We start from the raw sequence: 22660 nt of genomic DNA on the forward strand, positions 1-22660 counted from the left end.
GTCCTTTAGATGAAGATCGGATGGCTGAAACAATTTCTAGGGTTTCTTGATAGATTTAAGTACTTTTTGAGTGAGATTTGAGCCCCTAAACCCCTCCAACAGCCCTCTAAAACCTCTTAGTCCCACATCTAAAGTTTTGAAAACCTTATAACCCCCAAATGCCTATAAAAAGCCCCCAAAGGCCCTTGTTTTAAGGATTCTGGCCTTTCGATCAAGCTTGTAACCCTAGATAGTGGGGTTTTTAGCTTTCTTCTCAAGCCTCGAGCTTTGAGGTTTTTGTAATAATTTTTTTTTATATAAAATCTTATTTTTATGTAATTTTATCTCTTTACATTATGCAATTTATTTTTCTTGCAATTAGGATAGTTTAATTTATGCAATTTAATTTTATGCAATTAGGTTAGTTTAAATTATGAAATTAGGGTAGTTTATTTTTTTGTATTTAAATTTTGCAAGTAGATTTAGATCATGTCTAGCTAAGCATCCCTTCTAGGGTTTGCGATGAAGCTAGATCATGAGTAGGAGTTTTACATAGGGTTCTTTCTTTTTCTTAGGGTTTCTTTTTCTTCCTCTTTTGCCAAGAATTTTTGATGAACTACAGTTGGGTCAGAGTCCCTTCATAGTTCATGCTTGATTCAGTACTTAGGAGGAGAAAATCCTAAGGGATCCTAGTTACTACTCCCCTGTAAAGAATCTTGATGGGTTATCGTTGGGCCTTAGTCCCTTCATAATCTATGCTTGGAAAAGACAAGAGGAGTAGTCGTTAAGATCAATAAAAAAAATTCTAGGTAGAATTCCTAATCTAGATCTAGTGGATTCAAAAAAAACCTTAGATCCTTAGTCTTATTGTCTTTAGCAAACAACTTTCGATTTTCGATTTTTGTTAAAGCTCGCTTGAGCATAGATTTGAAAATCATTTTTAAACCAAATCTCTGTGGGATCGACCCATACTCGCTGGTCGTGCTACTCTGCACACTGTGCGCTTGCGGTTTTATTTACAAATTTTAAGATTTGCACATCAAGTTTTTGACGCCGTTGTCGGGGATTTGGCGTTTTAAATTATTTTCAAATATTTGTTCTTCGTGCTTTATAACTCTCTTTCTTTTTCCTTTAGGTTTTTAAATTTAGTTGGTGATTGCTGGAAAACTCAGGTACGCTTCTAATTTCTCTTTTATTATTTTTAGTTAATTACTTTTCCTTTTAGACCTAATCATTTGAATTTACTTAATCACAAAAAAAAAAAAAAAACAAAACAAAAGACATTTCATAATCGTGAAGTAAAATATCAAAATAAAAAAAAAATTCTAAATTAAAATTTTTTACATTCTTGGTCATCTTGTTTATTTGCATTTGCATTTTCATAATTAATCTAAGGGCATCAACCCATTAACAAGATAAGATGGGGATTTCATTACCCTTCTTTAGCCCAAAAACCATCTCCATCATATTGCATTACCTAGACCTTTAATCTTAAAATCAATTAGACGTCAACCTTAAAGAATTCGAGCTCAATAGGACAAGGAACCCTAAGAGTTCTACCAAGTTTGAGTTGTTTGATTAGTTGGTGTCTAGGCAAGTCCTTGAGGGTGGTTTGTTAAATTGGTTCAGTTGCTGGCCTGGCCAACTCGTTTGGTATCTAGAAAGGCAACGATGAGTGAACCTCCCACCTCTTATACTTACCTGGCTAACTAGTTGATCAATCTCCACTTGGAAGGCTTGAAGGGTCATCTTGGAACAGTTAGGAGCTGTCTAGATTTAGGTTAACCCTAGGATAGATTGAGTTTAATTTATTGTTTTACTTGTTTGAAAAATAAAAAAAAAAATTATTAAAATTTAAATTAATTTGGTTACTTTTCTTTAGATTTAGGACTCCTTAGGATCTTTTCTTTAGAACTTTTTCTCTTTTCTTTCTTTTTCTTATACATAAAAATTTTTATAAAAAAAAATTGTATAAACATTGAGAACCGTACACCTCGTGTGTGGAGAAGAGTGTCGGGTCGTCTAGTTAGAATTGAGTCAATTCCTGTTGTTCCAATGGCTGAACCAATCCAACCCATGACCCTTAAGGATTTGTGTTATCCAGTTGGCTCCATCCAACCATCTTGTATCAGGTTGCCACAACCTACAGCTAACAATTTTGAAATCAAACCTCAAATCATAAATATGCTTCCAAAATTCACAGGATTAGAGGATGCTTATATATTTATTAGAAAATTTGAGGAGGTATGTGCAACCATGAAACTGCAATTAACAGAGGATGAGGTCAAACTTAGATTAATCAACTTTGCCCTTAAGGATAATGCTAAGAAGTGGCCTTATAGTCTGCCAAACCATTCTGTCACCACCTGGGAGGGCTTTGTGAGAATATTTTTGAAAAAGTATTCCCCCATCATAAAATAGCTAAGATTAGGAATGAAATAAATTAATTTTACCAACTAGCTGGTGAATCATTTTGGAAGTACTTTGATTGTTTCAAGAATCTTTTGACCCAATGCCCACACCATGGAATAGAAACTTGGAGACTATGCCAGATCATCTATGAGGGGTTAGATTCAAACTCAAGAACCATGCTAGAGTCCATGTGCCAAGGCCAATTTATGGACAAAGAAACTACTGAAGCTTGGCAATTCTTAGAAGACCTAGCCGAGAAAAATTTACAGTGGGAAACAACTAGGGAACCTGATAAAGCTACACTTTCAAGAGGAGGAATGCATCAAATTCAACCAACCCTAGCATCAGAGGCCAAGATTGTAACCTTAACATATAGATTGGAAGCCTTAGAATTACAGAGACCAGCCAATGTAAATCAAATATCTGCACCCATGTGTAAAGGGTGCAACGCACTAGACCATGTCTTAGAAGAATGTTCCTACTCGAATGAGTGTGCACAGGTGAATGCCACCTATCAAGGACCATTGAACAATCCTTACGCACCCACATATAACCCAGGTTGGAGGAATCACCCGAATTTCTCATGGTCTCAGAATCCTAATATAGGCAATCCAAATTTCAATCAGTAAAATCTAAGGTCCAACCCAGTGATGAACAACCCACCAGGCTTCCATGATAATGACAAAAAAATTATCTCTTTAGAGAAAAACCTAGAAGCCATGATGAAGACACATACCAGCTTTATGCAAACCATGGGTCAATTCATAAATAATAACACCCAAGCTATAGCCCGTCTGGAAATGCAAGTAAGTCAGCTGGCTTCGACCATTAGTGAACGAGAACATGGTAGGTTACCTAGCCAACCTGAGCCAAATCCTAGGAACCAAAATGGTCCACGACCCCAACAAGGAAACCAAGTTAATGGTGTAAATGCCATTCATACCTTAAGATCGGAAAAACAAATAGACAATAAGGTAGTTGCACTTGATGATATAGAGGACTCATCTGCCGAGTCACCTTCTAAAACTACTACCTTTCAACCTCAAGCATCAGAAACTGAAAATTCACCTAGTCCAGTACTTAAAAGTCCTAGAGCTTCTTTTCCAAACAGACTGAAATCCAATAAATCTGAACATTTAAACAAAATTTTAGAGGTATTTAAACAAGTCCAAATTAATATTCCTCTTTTAGATATAATCCATCAGGTTCTAACTTATGCCAAATTTTTAAAAGATCTTTGCACTAGGAAAAGGACCACTAATGTACCAAAGAAAGTATTTTTGGCTGTAAGTGTCAGTTCATACCTATCTAGCCATGTGCCAATTAAATATAAGGACCCTGGAGCTCCAACAATTTCTTGTGTTATTGGAGAAACCAATATAAAAAAAGCCTTGCTAGATCTAGGAGCTAGTGTGAATATCCTTCCATATTCGGTGTATGAGCAACTAGGATTAGAAAAACTTCAACCTACTGGGATCACATTACAGTTAGCCGATAGATCTCTCAGGATCCCTAAGGGATTGGTCGAGGATGTTCTGATAAAGGTTGAAAATTTTATTTTTCCTATAGATTTTATTATTTTAGAGACTGAGCCAGTTGTGAATCCTAAAGGACATATACCTGTCATTTTAGGAAGACCATTCTTAGCTACGGCCAATGCTGAAATCAATTGTCGAAAGGTCTAATGAAGTTATCCTTTGGGAATATGACCATTGAGCTTAATGTTTTTAACTTAGAACAGGAATCCTCTTCTCATGCTGATGTCAATGTAGTCCAAGATGGTATTTATGAATCCATTGACATTAGTGATGATGAAGTCGACCTAGAGTCTAACCCCTAGTTAATCCATGAGTCTGAGGATGTCAATGAAATACTTAAAGAAAATCAGATTAATCAGGAATCGATACTTCCTACTGAACCAATCATTGAGATGGTGAAATCATCACCTAAACCATCGATAGAGGAAGCACCCATTTTAGAACTGAAACCCCTCCCAGAACATCTCAAGTATGCATATCTAGGACCCAAAGAAACTTTGCCTGTAATTATTGCATCAGACCTAGATCCCAAGCAAGAGGAGGAGTTAGTGTCAGTTCTAAAAGCAAATCAAGAAGCAATAGGTTGGACCATAGCAGATATCAAAGGAATAAGCCCTTCTATAGTTCAACATAGAATATACTTAGAGGAAGAGGCTAAACCAACAAGAGAAGCCCAAAGAAGGCTTAATCCAGTTATGAAGGATGTAGTTAAAAAGGAGATTCTGAAACTCCTAGATAGTGAAATAATTTATCCTATTTCTGATAGCTCTTGGGTAAGCCCAGTTCAAGTAGTACCCAAGAAATCTGGGGTAACAGTGGTCCAAAATGATGCAAATGAACTTATCCCAACTAGGACCCAAACGGGATGGAGGGTCTGTATAGACTATAGAAAGTTGAATGCTGCGACAAGGAAAGATCACTTTCCTTTGTCATTTATTGATCAAATGTTAGAAAGACTAGCCGGACAAGAGTTTTACTATTTTCTTGATGGATACTCCGGTTACAACCAGATCCCCATAGCCGCTGAAGATCAAGAAAAGACTACATTCACCTGTCCATTTGGTACTTTTGCCTATAGACGAATGCCCTTTGGACTATGTAATGCACCGACAACCTTTCAGAGATGCATGATCAGCATGTTTTCAGATATGATAGAACGATTTCTAAAAATTTTTATGGATGACTTTTCTATTTTTGGCCTAACCTTCTCCGAGTGTCTGAATCACCTGCAATTAGTTCTAGAACGATGTAAAGAGAAGTACTTAGTTCTCAACTGAGAAAAATGTCAGTTTATGGTCAAACAGGGAATAGTTCTTGGCCATGTCATTTCTAAAAAGGGGATTGAAGTAGACAAGGCTAAAATAGATCTAATTGCAAATCTTCCACCACCTAAATCTGTGAAAGAAATACGTTCATTTTTAGGTCATGCTGGATTCTATAGAAGGTTTATTGCCAACTTTAGCAAAGTAGCACGTCCACTGACTAATCGTTTGGCAAAGGATACCAAATTTGAATTTACTTATGAGTGCTTGGAATCTTTTGAATTTCTAAAAAAAGTACTTGTATCAGCTCCAATCATTCATCCTCCTGTCTGGTCTGAACCATTTGAATTAATGTGTGATGCGTCCGATCATGTTGTGGGTGCAATCTTAGGTTAACGGATAAATAAGCTGCCTAGAGTGATATATTATGCAAGTAAAATCTTAAATGATGCGCAGCTTAACTACACCACAACTGAGAAGGAGTTCCTTGCCGTTGTCTTTGCTTTAGAAAAATTTAGATCTTATTTGGTTGGGACCCACACCATTGTTTACACCGATCACTCAGCCATTAGATATTTCCTAGCAAAGAAGGATGCCAAGGCACGCTTAATCAGATGGATTTTGCTCCTTCAAGAATTTGACCTAGAAATTAGGGACAAGAAAGGCACTGAGAACATTGTAGCAGATCATTTGTCCCGAATTCCAGTCGCACCATCTAGTGAACCACCCATCAATGAATCTTTCCCAGATGAGCAACTCATGTCTGTGTCTACTGAACCTTGGTTTGCTGATATTGTAAATTATTTAGCCATAGGTAAGATACCTTCTCATTGGACTAAGCAGGATAAATATAAATTCTTTGCCCAAGTGAAGTATTTCATTTGGGATGATCCTTATCTTTTTAAACAATGTCCTGATCAAATTATTAGAAGGTGTATCCCAGATAACGAAGTCATGAATATTTTATCTTTTTATCATGATCAAGCATGTGGGGGTCACTTCGCGTCTAAGAAAACTGCTGCTAAGGTTCTCCAATGTAGTTTTTATTGGCCCAATTTGTTTAAGGATGCTCATGAATATTATAAAAATTATGCTTAATGTCAGAAAATGGGTCGAATCACCAAGCGACACATGATTCCACTCAACCCAATCTTGGTAGTTGAAGTTTTTGATGTTTGGAGGATCGATTTCATGGGACCATTTCCAAATTCCTTTGGAAATGAATATATTCTAGTAGCCGTTGATTATGTTTCAAAATGGGTAGAAGCAATTGCATGTAGAACACCCGATAGCAAAATGGTCATTAAGTTTCTTAAAGAAAATATTCTCTCCCATTTCGGTATTCTTAGGGCAATCATTAGTGATCGGGGAACCCATTTTTGTAACCGACCTTTTGCAACATTGATGAAAAAGTATAATGTCACCCACAAATTGGCCACACCATATCATCCTCAAACTAGTGGGAAAGTTGAAGTGTCAAACCGACAAATCAAACAGATCTCGAAAAAAACTGTTAGTGCCAATAGAAAGGATTGGTCTTTGAAATTAATTGATGCACTTTGGGCATACCGAACCACTTTCAAGACCAATCTAGGAATGTCTCCTTATAGGATTGTGTTTGGTAAACCATGTCACTTGCCTATTGAGATAGAACACAAAGCCATGTGGGCCATCAAACAACTAAATACAAATTTGAATGACGCTGGAAACCATAGGAAGCTTCAGTTGAATGAATTAGAAGAACTTAGAAATGAAGACTATGAAAATGTAAGGATATACAAGGAACGAACCAAAGCATTTTATGATCAATCAATTATGAGAAAAACTTTCAATATCGGATAAAAGGTGCTCTTATATAACTCTAGATTACATCTGTCTTCAGGAAAGCTTAGGTCTAGATGGACAGGACCATTTTTAGTAAAGGAAGTCTTTTCACACGGAGCTGTTGAGATAGAAAACCCAAGTAATGGTGTTATCTTTAAAGTTAATGGTCAACGATTAAAACCATTCTTGGAATTACCTGTCGAGACTGTTGAAGATGCCATGGTTCTTTATGAACCAATTTATTCTGATTAAATTGCTTCGAGGTTTGATCTGGCTGAAGACATAAAACTTAACGCTTCTGGGAGGCAACCCAGCTTATTTAATTTCTAATGCTTTCTTTGTTTTCAATTTGCTTAGGACAAATAAATTAGATAAACTCCATTGGGGACAATGTCGGTCAAGTTGGGGGGAGAGCTTGAACAAAATCAGATGTTATCATTTCCTTTTCCTTCCACTATGAGTTATTTCTTGCATTTAATATATTAAATTTTTTTTTTTTTTTTGAAATAAATTAATCTAGAAAAAAAATAAGAGTAAGTTAGAAAGTATTTGCTAATAAATGTAGTGAGTCATGGAGAAGATTAGCTGGTTAGACTCTTGGTAGCCTAGGTCATTTAAAGACTATTAGCACTTCCAATTGCACATGCACACTAACAAGGTAAAGTAGGTGTTAATTGTAAGGCCAATTAAGGATTTGAGTATTATTTAAATTAGATAATTTTTTCTACACCCCAATTGAAAAAATTTGAATTTAAGGAAAGAGCTACCTGCCTGAAATAAAATGCAAAATACAGAGTAAATGTGGATTGCCCTAAGCCTAGTAACCGGGTCTCTTCACCTAAGTCAAGTATTGAGATTCGCATCAAACGGTGGTGGGAAGGCCAGGATGCTCAGCAAAAAAAAAAAAAAAAAATAGTGTGAAAGCTACCTTAGTTCTTTGTTTAATCTGGGGTGTATAGAAAATTAATCGAACTAAGTTATGAAAAATGATACAATTGGCCTGTACAAGTTAATACTGAAATACTAAGTTAGTTATCACTCACACAAGTGCTATAAAACTTTAAGTGTACTCTAAGAAAGCTCCTAAGTAGACTGACTACCGATTCTAATTCGAAGCTCATTACTTAGTAATACTAGAAAACTTCTTGAATTTCGATCTTAAATTAATTTGTAAAGGAAGAATCTTTTTGGAATATGATCTTATTTTGGTACATTGCTAAGGGACTAGCAATGATTAAGTTGGGGGGGTGTGATTTATATCACAAATTGACATAAAAAGTATCAATTAATATCTAAATTATCTAACTTTATTAAAAAATTGATACTTGTTATTATATTTTGCAGAAGAAAAGGCCATCAATAGAAAGAACAAGGAAAGAGGATTCCAACGGCATAAATTTTATGTAAAACGGAGTTAAATTGACCCAGGAATTGAAGAATGAAGAAAGAAGACTCAATTGGGTCAAACCTGAGTCAAATCAGGTCAAAATTGGTCAAAAATCAACTGATTTGGTGATCTAATTAGCCGCCTGATCCACAGCAACAGGTGCCTGGACCATGGACCCATCGGCGCACCATAAACCAGCCAATCAGTGAGTCTCGGCTCACCGCAACGCATCGCGAGCCCGATCCACGCGCGCGGTCCAGGGCTCATGAGGAGAGAGAAGAAGGTCCGAAGGGCAACCTGGTAACTTCACATCACTCGATGGTCCGATCTTCTTTGATCAAGATCCAACGCTCCACATTTTTGCACCATCGGATGGCCACCATCGCAGCCGGTCAAGATCCAACCGTAATCAAGGCAATTGCAAGAATCAATAAACACTAGGACAACATGGGATCCTTCTGCAGCGTGATCCAACGGACGAAATCTTCCAGCATCTTGATCGGATGGTCCGCGACGCATCTGACCTGATCCCATCTCTGCAGCGCGATCCAACGGCAGCGCTTCACCCAGATCGTGATCCGACGGCCCAGAATCGCTTTCGGCTTGATTTATTAGATGAATTGGGTCCTTTAGATGAAGATCGGACGGCTGAAATAATTTTTAGGATTTCTTGATGGATTTAAATGCTTTTTGAGTGAGATTTGAGCTCCTAAACCCCCCTAACAGCCCTCTAAAACCTCTTAGTCCCACATCTAAAGTTTTGAAAACCTTATAACCCCCAAATGCCTATAAAAAGCCCCCAAAGGCCCTTATTTTAAGGATTCTGGCCTTCCGATCAAGCTTGTAACCCTAGATAGTGGGGTTTTTAGCTTTCTTCTCAAGCCTCGAGCTTTGAAGTTTTTGTAATAAATTTTTTTTATATAAAATCTTATTTTTATGCAATTTTATCTCTTTACATTATGCAATTTATTTTTCTTGCAATTAGGATAGTTTAATTTATGCAATTTAATTTTATGCAATTAGGTTAGTTTAAATTATGAAATTAGGATAGTTTATTTTTCTGTATTTAAATTTTGCAAGTAGATTTAGATCATGTCTAGCTAAGCATCCCTTCTAGGGTTTGCGATGAAGCTAGATCATGAGTAGGGATTTTACATAGGGTTCTTTCTTTTTCTTAGGGTTTCTTTTTCTTCCTCTTTTGCCAAGAATTTTTGATGAACTATAGTTGGGTCAGAGTCCCTTCATAGTTCATGCTTGATTCAGTGCATAGGAGGAGAAAACCCTAAGGGATCCTAGTTACTACTCACCTGTAAAGAATCTTGATGGGTTATCATTGGGCCTTAGTCCCTTCATAATCTATGCTTGGAAAAGACAAGAGGAGTAGTCGTTAGGATCAATAAGAAAAATTCTAGGTAGAATTCCCTAATCTAGATCTAGTGGATTCAAAAAAAATCTTAGATCCTTAGTCTTATTGTCTTTAGCAAACAACTTTGGATTTTCGATTTTCGTTAAAGCTCGCTTGAGCATAGATTTAAAAATCATTTTTAAACCAAGTCTCTGTGGGATCGATCCGTACTCGCTGGTCGTGCTACTCTGCACACTGTGCACTTGCGATTTTATTTACAAATTTTAAGATTTGCACATCAGTGGGTTCAGGGGCAATCTCCAGATTTCTTCTCTTGAAAGCATCGTCTTGCGATCCCTCAAGCTCATTCCCTAAGAAAGATAGTATGAGTCATGAAATGATGCATCATTAATACCCAAAACATTTTCCTCAGAGCAGTAATGCGAATGCATCCAAGAGGGAACCAGATCGGCAGTTAAACTATTAAGGCAACTACTTCCTTTGCTCAAAGTTCAAAAGTCATTTCAAACTTAGAAGTGAGGGATAAGTATTACGAGAGAGACTCACCAATTAGGACCAATCCTCCATTGAGGTGCACCCAAGATAACATGGTGAGGCCACATCAGGTGTGGACCCAGGACCACCAGTTCAGACAGCCACATGGGTGAAGCTTGCACTTGACATCCATGACTCACAACCTTGATTCAGAGAAAGTGGAAGAGATTCCTCTCTCAATAAAAGGCCAGAATGTAGCCCAACGATCTATAGAGCTAGGCCTAACAAACTCATAAATTTTAGCTAATGACCTACGAGCTCAACCTCCATACAAAAAAGATACAAACGAGATCCTCAGGTAAGGAAGAAAAAGCAAACACAAGCAACTCGAGATAGGAGCAAGCCCTAAGGGAGGAGGAAAGGAAACTCTCTCTGCTCTCTCAACTCTCTCAACTCTCACTTTCTTTTCTCTCTACTATTCCTAAAGCCCCGACAAACTTAAGCATTGGAGCATCCCCTATTGGGACACTTTCGATGAGTTTGGACTTCCTTTGTAGGCACTCCTTGATCTTGCAAATCTCGAATGGCATCCAATTCCAAATACATCAACACCTCTTCGGAGCTTTGTGGTAATAATTCTATATCTTCAATGCAACATGATTGGATATTACTTGATAACTATAATGCGAGGATGCTTGACTAAAGTTGTCGAGTGCAAGATTTGAATCCAAGTCACAAATATCAGCACTTAGTGACCTTATCAACCAAGCCAATTAGCACCCTAGATAGGATAAAATATTTAGTGGCTAATTAAGTTTTGTGGATAGCCTTGTTGGCAACTGTGCTATTCAGGTCCGCTATCGGCTCCTTAAAGACTCTAGTGTACAGTAACCAAGCGGCTACATGTAGGACAGATATGTATTTATTTCTTTTTATCTTCTATATCCAAAACATGATTCTCCATTGAAAGAATTAACATCATTTAAATATGATAATAGTCTTTATGTTAGAAAATGTGTCCTAAAGCCAATCGTTTGGATGATTGTGCCTATTTTGTAATATGCATATGAATTATTTATTAATAAATATAAATTATTTTGGTATCATTCATCATAAAGTTATATCTTTCTTGCTAGAACTCTTGTATTATGATGAAGTCCTTAGAACTATAAAGTAAACGATGAAGAAAGATTTATCATATAGTTCTTAAACCTGTTTGTGATCAAATGATGCATTATTAAAGGATGATGATGTTTATCAAGTGAAGATCATTGTGTGCCATATAGGTTGGTTGTCCTCTTAACCAAGGAGTGTGAAGACACTGGTATGGTATACAAGTGAGATATAGGAGTACATTGTCACTGAATAAGTGACTCACCTATGGAGTGCTCTACGGTCAAGAGCAGCTTGCGAAGCATATGGGCATAACTGTCCCTTCGACATGAGATCACCTAACTTGTAAGTAACTCACTATACTTTAGTATCGGACTATCTATATTTCTAATGCAACGATGGAAAGCTACTGGGTACAGTCAAGTACTTGCGAAGCTTGTGTGTGGATCCACATGAAATTGACCCCTTCAGATTATAGAAACTGATGCATCACTATATTTTAATTTAGTAAAATTTTGGTTAGAATAATTCATGTAATAGATTTGAAAGGTTGGAATACAATGAGGATGATCCTTCAGGGTTGACAGATTATCCCTAGACTATTTTAGAGCATTCAGGATTAAAGAGATTAATTATGTGGTAACCATATGCATAGATTTTTGAATATTATCTTGTAAATATTCGACCTATTCAGATATAAAAAATTATTGCTAGATGGTAACTTCAATTAGTACAAAAAATGATTCTTGTACTACCGACTTAGTGTTCGAACCTATAGAGTCATACACAAAGTCAATCACAAAGTCAAGCAACGTAGGAAAGAATTGATCTAAATCTATATAATCAATTTGAAAATATGTGACTTGATTGAACAAATAGATTAACTTGATTAAGAATTAAGTTATGGGTCATATGGGATTAATCAGTTGACTATGTCTAGCTAGCACTAGACATGAGGTTTAGATTCAATTTCAAAAATGAACAAGATTTGATCTATGATCCAAGGAGTCTATAAGAGATTGGATTTAAGTACTAATTAATTTTAAATTAAATCTAATTTAATTAAATTTAATTGAATTAAAAATTCAAGTTAGACTTAGTTTTAAATCCTAAATAGTTGGAATTGATAGTCTATTCAAAATTTTCGAATCAGGTTTGAATTGGATTCGAATTGATCCATTTTTGGATTAGATCCTTAGAGTTTGCTTTTGCTGAAACTCTCTCTCCTCATGGCTGACCAAATGGGGAGGGGGTGCTGGTTGTTGCTACCCCACACTTGGGTGTAGGTGTGGGTGCGGGTGCATGAGGGCGCCTAGTTAGGCATCTATCCTATCTCAAATAGAATTTCTAATTAGATAAGAGAAGGATTAATTCAAAGCTGATTTGAATTAGGATTCCTAGTCTATTGGGTCATGAAAAATCATCTATAAATAGAAAGGACTTCTAACTATCAAAGCATAATAATTAGATTGTATGCTAAGATGAAAAAAGAGAGAGAGGAGGCATGCAAGAGAGGGAACTGGTCCCTCCTCCCTTGGTGTGCAACTTTGGGCATCCCACCTTCTCCATGGTGTGAAGAGGCCTAGGTGTCCCAAATTTGGGTGTGAGGCATCACACCAAGGATCCTCTTCCTCCCCTCCTTTGCTATCTTGTGAAGGTATAGCAATCCGACAACTCATCCTGTTTTCTTGTGAAGCCTGACGTACGTGCGAAATAGAGGATTTGTACGTTCAAACCTTTGCAAGGCTTTGGATTCAGAATCTTTTGAAGATTTGATCTCTATTCCACTGTAAATTAAAAAAAAAATCTTTGTTAGATTATTATAGAAAAATTTTTAGATATTTTCTGACGATTCATTCTTGAAACGGACCTATTTTCTTCAATCTGGTATTAGAGCTAAGCTTTGATATATGGATGCATAACTAATTTTTTCTGATTGATTTACATATTGTATGTAATTAAATTTTATGTTAGATATTAAATCTAATTTAGATCTATTTAAATAAAATTTATAATCTGATTATGATTAGATTACATGATCCTAATCAATGGTTGGTTAAGATTTGTTATAAATCTGTTGTAACAAAATTTTATTATTACAGATTTTTGTTAGAATAATAACTTTTTTTAAAATATATTTTAAATTAATTTTAATAATTTTTTTATTATTTTTTTAGATTAGAAGTTAGATTTATTTTAGATCTGAATTGAATATATTTTGACAGAATTTTACATCTGATTTCTATTAAAAATCTACACAACATTAAAACAGATCCAACCAGAAATTTAATATTTATGTGTTCATATGTGCATCTAAATATTTTTTTATGTGATTTTAGATCTGAGTTTAATATTTTATATTCTGTATAAATTAAGTTTCAGATATGATATGATATGATGTATATGATACATTAAATCTGATTAGATTAGAAGAAGAACATGGTTGATATGATCAAAGTCATGTTCAAGCATGCTTTGTTTTGATAAATTATATGTAGATGTGATTTTATTTGAAATTAGATTTTAGATCTTAGTAGTCTAGTACTTAGATTGATGAGATCATAAGATCGTCCGGACATAAGAGGAAAAAAGAATTCATGTCCCTCTCTTATCCATTTGACAGATTTTTTTATGATGTGTAGGGATGCCACTATGATCCAGTATTATGAAGAAGAACAACAAACAGATTTTTATAAATTATTTTGATCATAAATAAATTTAGAATAGATCTAAAGTGATATATAACTCATTACAATAAATTCAGATATAAAAATTATTTTAAAATTTGAATTGCATGTTACATAAGATGTAATTAGAAGAGATATAAAAATTATCATGATGCATGTGATATATATATATGTAGTTTAGATCATACTTATGTATGTTTAATTGTAAAACATAGATATGAAAATTAGTTTTCATGATATGAAATATATGGTATGCTTCACTTAAAATCTTAGTAGAATAGTTCTACAAACTGAAACACATATTTCATACACTTAATTTAGAATTAAGTTTCAAAATGATCTAGATTTGAGAATTGAAGAATTTTAAGATACCACATAAATCACTAGGCAATAGATTAGCATAAATCAGGTCCTTCTAATGAGTTAGACCTAGGGTTAGAAACATATATGGACTAAATAAAAAAATTGATTAAATCTAATCGAGAGTTAAATTAGATTAGGTCAAACTTTTTCTAAATCAACTTTAATAGTTGAAGCTTAATCAAGTCCATATTTTTGATCTTATGAAATGGATCATGATCGTTGAAGGAAAAATCATCTTTTTTCTTGTAGGATCTTTCAGATTTCATCAAATCTGGGGTGAAATAATTTAAAAAAAAAATTATTCTATATTTATTTTATATTTAAATCTCTAGATCTAATTTTATTATCTGATATTAATTCTAAAATAAATCTAAAAGCATGAGGAAATATGAAATACCTCAAGGGTAATCTGATTATCCTGTAGATGATCGCAGCAAGCCTGAGGTTCTGATTTAGCCACTAATCGTCTGACCTCTACCAGTATCCACTCAGGTAGGACTTGGATCATCTTCTCCTCATGAATCTTTGCTCCAAAAATCAAAACTAAATCTGATTAGAAAGATCTTCAAAAGTCTTCCTGAAGTTGGAGCAGCAGCTTGTCGAAGAACTCCTGCAGCCTTCCTGTTCAAGGCATCACCACACCTTGATCTTGCACCAGATGGATGCCCAACTCCTTGGGCATGAAGAGGGGAGGGAGAACTTCAGATGGGACATGGAGAAGAGGAGGGGGGGTGGCAGCTTTGATGGGTTTGGTGCAATCATAAGAAACCCTAGGCGCAGACAGGGTTTATATAGACCCTGCTGCGCTGCGCAGTGCCACATCATTCGACCAATCAAAAAATTTTATTTAATCCAAAAAAATTTTGATTGATGGAGTGATGTCATTTGATCACATCAAATAAAAACCCAAGACTCTCTCCAAGAGTTGGCACCAACATTGGATAAGCACAATCATGTTGGCGCCAAAGAGTCCATGTTGATCAAATCAACTTCCATCCTTATCCACTTGGGGCGCCCTCTTTATCCAATTGGGCTCACGCCATAATTTGATTATGGCACCTAATTTGATGCTGATTTGGCATGTGGACACTCCACAAAAATCTTTCAATGAGCTCTTGCTAAGTGGCCTTCAATTTAAGACCCATATGTCAACTTTTGACTGATGTCCTAAAATGAAATTGACAGGTGACAGGAATTAGCAGGTGCTTGTCTTAAATTCATCTCATGAATTAAGACAAGCCTTTTCTGAGCTGGACAAGCTTTATTTAGATTGAAAAAAATCTTCTCAAGATTCTCTGGGTGAGTCAAATCACATTTGGCTCAATCGAGATAGAAAAGATTACACGAGGAGAAAATTAAGCTCAATTGTGTGCTAGTACGATTTTCTTGAACCTAATTGGATCTAATCCAAATCAATTGGACTAGCCCAATTGATGACATCCAGATCCTAACCCTTGTTAGTGTGACCCAGTTAGGTTCAATTCTGTATGGTAATAAGATATGTCGTGATCTCATCATCGACATCATCGAAACTCCTTTCGATAGACCAGAACTCTTCTGATTCAGACAATTAGAATGATTGATCATCAAGATCATTCTAATTGCTCTCAAAATCAACCAGTGACACCTAGCAGTATATGGTGGCAACCTATCAGAACTGAAGATGAACCTCTCGATGCAGCTACCTGTGTGATTGAGTTCCTCTATCATGAGTCTCGACTGAATTAGGATTAAGGTGAACTCGTCAAACCCAACATCAGTCATATGAATCAATCGATCGATTCGAGTCCATTATAAAACCCCAATGAAAAACTCTTTTTTATTATTTCACTCTGTCATGGCCATGGGCTTAAGGACTCGATCTTTCGATCATCATAAGACTACTCCTCTCATCTACTGAGGTTGATAGATCCCATCTTGGTGCGATCTGGTTCCTACAATGAATATGCTACAGCCAACATACACCTCAGGATTCCGAATGACTAAGAGATCGAGTTATGGTGTAGTCAAACTATAACACACTCAAGGTGAACTATCGATACATCTCAGGTCAAAGAACTAGACATACAACTGCAGCATCGAGCTAGTCATCGACGAGAAGGTAGACTTCCTTATGACTGCTCGATATGGTCACGCTCAGTACTCTCATTCTCAATAAATATCTGTACTCTCACTTCAGTGTCTCCACACCATAGACTTAAGATACATCTACCCTAAGGAAGCAATCGTACACCAACCTTTCAGATCGATCACCATCCTCGTGATGATCCTATGGTCAGGAGCTGTTTATGAGTTAGTTATGTAAATTCATGCCTTAAATTTTCAACTCTTGAAAATATGAATTGACATCCCTACTAACTCAAAAGATGTACCACAGACATAATGTACACAATGTGATAGAAGAATAATCTATTTATTGATTTATAATCAAAATTATAAATTTGTCCTTAGATTTGTACAGAAATGTGTCAGCTAATCTGGCATCTAGGGCACACATCTAACAAACTCTCACTTGACCTAATGCCAATTGGCTACATATCTAAGTCCCATCTTCTCAAGATGGACTTCGATCTTCTGCTGGCCCAATGTCTTTGTCAGTGGATCTGCCACATTGTCTGTGGAGTTGACTCTCTTAACCTTGACATAACCCTTTTCGAAGTAATCACAGATCAGATGGAATTGCCGCTCGATATGCTTGGACTTCTAGTGAGACCTTGGCTCCTTAGCTAGGGCTATGGTGCCATTATTATCGCAGTAAAGAGGGATGGCATCTGATGACATCACTCCAAGCTCCACGGCAAATTTCTTATACCAGAATACCTCCTTCGTAGCTTTCGATGCAGCAATATACTCTCCCTCCATGGTGGAATCTGCAATCACCGTCTGCTTGGAACTCTTCCAGCTAACTGTACCACTATTGCAAATGAACAGACTCTCAGATGTCAACTTTCGATCATCTATGTCAGACATAAAGTCTGAGTCTGTATATCCCTGAATCTGGAGTTTTCCATTCCCAAAGACTAGAAATATATCCTTAGTCCTTCTCAAGTACTTAAGGATACATTTCACAGAAGTCCAGTGCTCTTCATCTGGATTCGACTGATATCTGCTTATGACACTCACAGCATGGGCTATATCAGGTCGTGTACATAGCATGGCATACATGAGGCTCCCTATTGCTGCAGCATAAAGAATTTTGCTCATGCGTTCAATCTCCTCAGGTGTGCTAGGGCACATCTTCTTGGAGAGATGAATGCCATGTCTAAAAGGTACTAAACCTCTTTTGAAGTTTTCCATGCTAAACCTTTTTAGCATCTCCTCTATGTACATCTTCTGTGAAAGTCCCAGCATCCTATTTAGTCTATCTCTATAGACCTTAATACCCAGTATAAAGGATGCCTCTCCTAGATCTTTCATAGAGAACTCCTTAAACAACCATACTTTGACTGAGGTCAACATGGGAATGTCATTCCCAATTAGGAGGATGTCATCCACGTACAATACGAGGAGGATAACTGTGCTCCCACTGACCTTTTTGAACACACATGATTCCTCCTCATTCTTGATAAAACCAAATATTTTAATCACATCATTGAAACAAGTATTCCAGCTCTGAGATGCTTGCTTAAGTCCATAAATAGATCTTTGCAGCTTGCAGACTTTGTGATCATCATCACTGGATGTGAAACCAAGTGGCTGTTCCATATAGATATCTTCCTCAAGATGTCCATTTAAGAACGCCGTTTTCACGTCCATCTGTCATATTTCATAATTGAAATAGGCTGCAACAGCAAGCAATGTGCGGATGAATTTTAGCATGGCTATGGGCGAGAAGGTATCCTGATAGTCAATGTCTTCACGCTGACTATAACCTTTCGCTACGAGCCTAGTCTTGAATGTCTCTACATTTTCATCTGCATCTATCTTTCTCTTGAAGATCTATTTATACCCAATAGGTACAATACTTTCAGGTAGATCTACCAAGGTCCAGACTTGGTTTAAGTGCATTGAGTCAATTTCAGATCTCATTGCCTCTAACTATTTCTCGGAGTCGATATCTGATATCGCCTCATCATAGGTCTTGGGATCATCACCATGAGCCCCATTTCCTGTGAGAAATATTTTCTCTATATCCTCTTGTATAGTACCTAAGTACCTTTCAGGAGGACGAAAAACTCTAGTCAATCTACGAGGTGGAAGAGATTGTGTTAGGACTAGTTCTGATTGATTTGGTTCCTCAGGTTCTTTAGCTCGTTGCTCTTGGGAGACATTCTCCTTGAGTTTAATTATTCTTCCGATGCCACCATCTTGAATAAACTATTTTTCAAAAAAAATAGTATTTCGACTCACAATCACATTGTGGTCTTTCGGATTATAGAAATAGTATCCTAATGACTCTTTAGGATATCCTATGAATCGAGCTCTAAAAGATCTGAACTCTAACTTGTCCGCCTGTTGTCTCTTGACATGAATCGGATAACCTCAAATTCTGAGATGATTCAGACTTGGCTTCTTACCATGCCATATCTCATATGGTGTGGTAGGAATGGTTTTAGATGGAACCCTATTCAATAATATATTGCTGTCATGAGACAATGTCCCCAAAGAAACTCAGGGAGGTTCGTGAAGCTCATCATGGAACGGACCATATTTAATAGGGTTCGATTTCTCCATTCTGAAACTTCATTGAGTTGTAGCGTTCCAGGTGGAGTCCATTTAGAGACTATACCATTGTCTTTAAGATATCTTGGAACTTTCGACTAAGGTATTCACCTCCTCGATCTGATCGAAGAACCTTAATGGACTTTCCTATTTATTTTTCTACTTCATGTTTGAATTCTTTGAACCTTTCAAAGACATCAGTATTTCATTAGAAATACATATCCGTACCTAGACATATCATTGGTAAAGATAATGAAGTAGACATAGTTGCCTCTAGCCGGCACATCAAATGGGCCGCACACATCCGTATGTACTAGGACAAGTAGGTCTGTGGCCCTTTCCCCATGTCCTACAAAAGGGAGTTTGGTCATTTTGCCTTGAAGGCATGATTCACAAACTGGATATGACTCGGAAGTCAATGGACTCAACAGTCCAGATTTCTCTAATTTGTTAACCCTGTCTTTCGCTATATGACCTAGCCTTAGATGCCACAGATACCTATCATTTAGACTATCTTTAGGCCTTTTAATTCCTATGGTATTCACATTTTGCTCGATATTAAATACAGATACATCAATATGTAGCTGATAGAGACCGTTAATAAGAAAATCATTTGCAACTTTATTATTTTCATAAAATATGTTACAATGGTCCTTATGAAAGCTAATCACATAGCCTTCTTGTGTTAAACATGAAACAGAAATCAAATTCCTGCTTGCTGCAGGCACATAATAATAATCTCTAAGAACTAAATCTAATCCTAACGGTAATCGTAGAGGGTAGGTTCCTACGACCACAGCAGCAACTCTTGCTCCATTCCCGATGCGTAGGATCATCTCCCCATTCCTCAGCCTCCTGCTCTCCTCAAGATCCTGCATAGAAGTGCACAAATGAGCACTAGAACCAGAGTCAAGCACCCAACTGGATGCAGAAAAAATCATAAGATTAGATTCTAAAATGAGCATACCTCCAGAAGGACCATCCTTCTTGTTCTTCAGGGTGGCCAGGTACTGAGGACAGTTTCGCTTCCATTGGCCGTCTGATTGACGGTGGAAATATTTTTCCTTTTCAGCAGCCTTCTTCTTCGGTTCTATCTTCTTCTTCTTCCCATCCACCTTCTGCTTCTTCGCAGACTTCTTTTTCTTTCCAAAAGACTTTCTCTTAGAAGAAGTCCGCTCCACAGTAAAAACTGAGCCTTTTGAACCCTTCATAGAAAGTCTAGCCGTAACCAGCATATTCATTAACTCAGCCAAGGTACACCGCATCTTATGCATATGAAAGTTCATGATGATCTGACCATATGCATCCGACAAGGACTGAAGGATCATATCAGTCTAAAAATCCTTGTCTAAGATGACACCAAGCTTCTCAAGCTCCTCAAGATCCTTGATCATTGTCAAACAATAATCTTGGACTGACTGCCCATCATGCATTTTAGCCTTAAAAAGTCTTTGACAGACTTGATACTTGGCTGCGCGACTTTGTTCACCAAACAACTCTTGTAGATGAGCCAACATTTGGTGGGTAGTCATAATATTCTCATGTTGGTGCTGCAAGTCATTAGACATTGCACCCAACATGTAGTACCTTGCTTTGTTATCATCATCCATTCACTTTTTCAGAGACGCTCTCTGTTCAGCAGTCGGATGTGCTGGCATGACAGGTGGGTCCTGGTTCAAGACATGGGTCAATTTTTTGAAACCCAGAATAATTCTGTAGTTCCTTAACCAATCCTTAAAATTGGATCCAGTCAATCTGTGAGTGTCTAGTATTTTGGTCAGGGGGTTGGACGCAAACATATTTCCTGTAGAGAGTCAAAAATTTTTAGTTAGATTTTGTAATCAGACTTAACTAATTTATTTAGAGATTTTATTTTTAAACAAATTAGGCTCCCACTATTTTCTCAGATCCCTACACTCCCTAGGTAGAGATGTGAAAATCTCTGTGATTAGTGATTTCTAGTGGGTGGTATGGTCTCACCGACTGGCTCACCACCTCACCTAACAGTTATTGATGATGAATCAATCGATGAGTGGATAACTCTTGTCCAATGATTCTCTAATCATGGTGCACCCAAAACTTGGTCTCTAATTCATGAAGCTCACCGTGCTTGGAATGCTGCTCCAATCTTTAATTAAGTCAAACCCATCATTTGCACAAACTAGATTCCTGATTGGGTCCCTCATCGTATCCGAAATATTGAGCCCAACCCATCCTCTAATTTGAAGCATCCAATGCCTAATGGATATGGTTGCATCTTCCTGGTGTAACTGAACCACTGTATCCAATCGAGAACAATCAACCTCGGGAAGGGCCCGCACATCCACAATGGTAGAAGATCTTAGACTTAATATTTTCTTAGGGAGATTTGATTTAGGTCTCATTAAACTTGGCTTGACATAGTTATAACAATTATGACTAACCTAGTGGTATGGGTTAGCTCGAATTGTTAGTCACCTCAAATCAGAACTGGATCGACACATATGGCCAGGTAAGTGAGACCGATGGAAGGGATATGTCATTAACTCGACAAGAATGCATTCGAGTCGAATAGCTCCCAATTAAAAATCAGTCGGTTGCATCTGCCCTACTTACCTTAGACACCAAATTGTGAAACCAGAACTAATTGGGTTAGCCTACAATCCAGGCTCTAACCACTAAGCCAAATTAGGTCTTAACTTGATCGAGTCACATCTAAATGTGATTCGACCTTGACCCAGACATAATTCTATTAGGCTGGTCAATTATTAGCTTTCATGATCCCACTTAACTAACTGTTGATTCGGTTTGATCAACCGCTAGACCTAATTGAGCTACCCAAGCCCGAACCCAATTTTATGAAAATGAGTTAGATCTGAAATTTTTAATTTTAGACCTAATTTAATTTTATAAGCTTAATTCATTAATTAAGTCTTAGGTTCATAAATAAAATATATAAAATAAATCATAGGGTTTCAGGATCTAGGGTTTTGTAAAAAAATAAGTTTTGATTTCTGATTAAGGATAAATGCGCAGCACCCCTACACATTATAAGAACACCCATTGAATGGGAGGAGAGGACCTTTAAACCCTACTTTGTTCTTATGACCGGACGGCCATGAGGAACACCTTAATCAGAAATATAAATTTAACTACAAAACTAGTTAGATCTAAATTTACATATCACATATACAATTTTGGATCTAACTAATACATGCTTTGCATACATCTCATGTATCAAAAATTGATCTAATTAACATGCTTTCAGATTTAATACATCACATGTAACATCTAAAAAATAAATTTAAATTAAACTATTCAACATAAAATTTATTCTAGACAGTTACTAGAATAATTCTATAACTAGTCTAGGCATGCAACAGATCAATCTTATGTATTATCCAAATTTTTATTTTTTATTTTTGATCTGAATATATAATATCTATATCATCAAAATCAGAGATTAAATTAGATCTAAATTATATTTTAATTTCATTAAAATATAAACTTACAAGACTATTCATAGATCAAACTATTCCTAGTCTAGTCATGCATCTTATGCATGTTAGATCTTCTCAGATTTAATTTTAAATATTTTCATTTCAGATCCTATC

The 22660-nt window shown here is 36.5% G+C and overlaps 1 non-coding gene across 1 annotated transcript; it reads right to left on the reverse strand.

The window, feature by feature from the left end:
* Window positions 1-2402: 2402 nt before the first annotated feature.
* On the reverse strand, window positions 2403-2509 carry LOC140851374 (small nucleolar RNA R71). Its single transcript, XR_012134127.1, has one exon. It is a non-coding gene; the product is annotated as a small nucleolar RNA R71 (small nucleolar RNA).
* Window positions 2510-22660: the final 20151 nt, after the last annotated feature.

Source organism: Elaeis guineensis, chromosome 8 (assembly GCF_000442705.2).
Source record: "Elaeis guineensis isolate ETL-2024a chromosome 8, EG11, whole genome shotgun sequence".
NCBI lineage: Eukaryota > Viridiplantae > Streptophyta > Magnoliopsida > Arecales > Arecaceae > Elaeis > Elaeis guineensis.